The sequence below is a fragment of the Marmota marmota genome, unplaced genomic scaffold (genome assembly GCF_001458135.2).
Source record: "Marmota marmota marmota unplaced genomic scaffold, marMar, whole genome shotgun sequence".
NCBI lineage: Eukaryota > Metazoa > Chordata > Mammalia > Rodentia > Sciuridae > Marmota > Marmota marmota.
Genome location: NW_025999897.1, coordinates 1,299,158 through 1,300,134, shown reverse-complemented (window position 1 = coordinate 1,300,134; position 977 = coordinate 1,299,158). Strand labels below are relative to the sequence as shown.

At 51.4% G+C, this 977-nt stretch overlaps 1 protein-coding gene across 1 annotated transcript in view; it reads right to left on the bottom strand.

The window, feature by feature from the left end:
• Positions 1 to 764, bottom strand: part of LOC107158338 (intercellular adhesion molecule 5-like) — an 11,498-nt gene extending 10,734 nt beyond the window's left edge. Inside the window, exon 1 of the mRNA XM_048798151.1 lies at positions 635 to 764. The gene's annotated coding sequence lies outside the window, so the exon portion shown is untranslated. The remainder of the gene's footprint in view (positions 1 to 634) is intronic.
• Between the last annotated feature and the right edge of the window lie 213 nt (positions 765 to 977).

Sequence of the window (977 nt, the reverse complement as noted above, 5' to 3'; positions counted from 1 at the left end):
GGAGACATAAGACCAGTTCTGGCTTGGAGGGAGCTTCCAGGATGATGGGGGCGGTACCTGACCGCAGCCTTGAAGGACATTTTTTTCGGGGGCGGGTACTTGAGTGGATTGAACCCAGGGGTGCTCTACTACTGAGTTACAGCCTCAGCCCTTTTCATTTTTTATTTTGAGACAGGGTCTTCGTTAAATTGCTTAGGGCCTCGCTAAATTGCTGAAGCTGGCCTTGACTTTTTTTTTTTTTTTGTGGTGGTGGGGGTTGAACCGAGGGCCTTGTGCATGGAAGGCAAGCGCTCTACCATGTGAGCCCTTGGCCAGCCCTTGGCCTCGAATTTAAGCCTCCCCTCAGCTTCTGGGATTACAAGCGTGGTCATCACGCCAGCTCCATTAAAATATTTTTTTTTCTTTTTAAGGCAGACGGTATTTAAACATTTTAAAAATATGTGAAAGGCCTTGGGTTCAATTCCCAGCACGGAAAAAAAATAGAAAAGGAAAAAAACGAGTGTTCCTCGCGGCACCCAGTCCAGTTCACTAGTGTGAGGGGCGAAGCTCACCATGAGCGAGGCCTCCAGACTTGACAGAAAAGCCGGGGCAGAACCCAGAATGAACACAAACCAAATAAGACCTAAGTCCTCACTGAGCCGGGGCCGTTTGCACGTCCCTTGCCCTCGCGGGGCCGCTCTTCGCTTCAAGGGACACCAATCTTCGATCGCTAGACGCCTGACAAACTCCTCTCTCAACAACTCACGCGCGCTAGGACCGTTTGGTCTGCACCACCAGGAGGGGGCGCGTCTTCGCTCAGCCGCGGAGAGGATTTTCCCGATCGCCTAGAAACTCGTGACGCAAACGCGAAATCTCAGCGGGATTGGTTGAGACAAATGAGGCGAGCAGAAAGGTAAAAACGACCGTAGGGGTGCGTAGGGAAGATAAAGGTAGGGAGGCCTGTATCCTGTGTGGCTGAGAGCACATATTTGACTCAA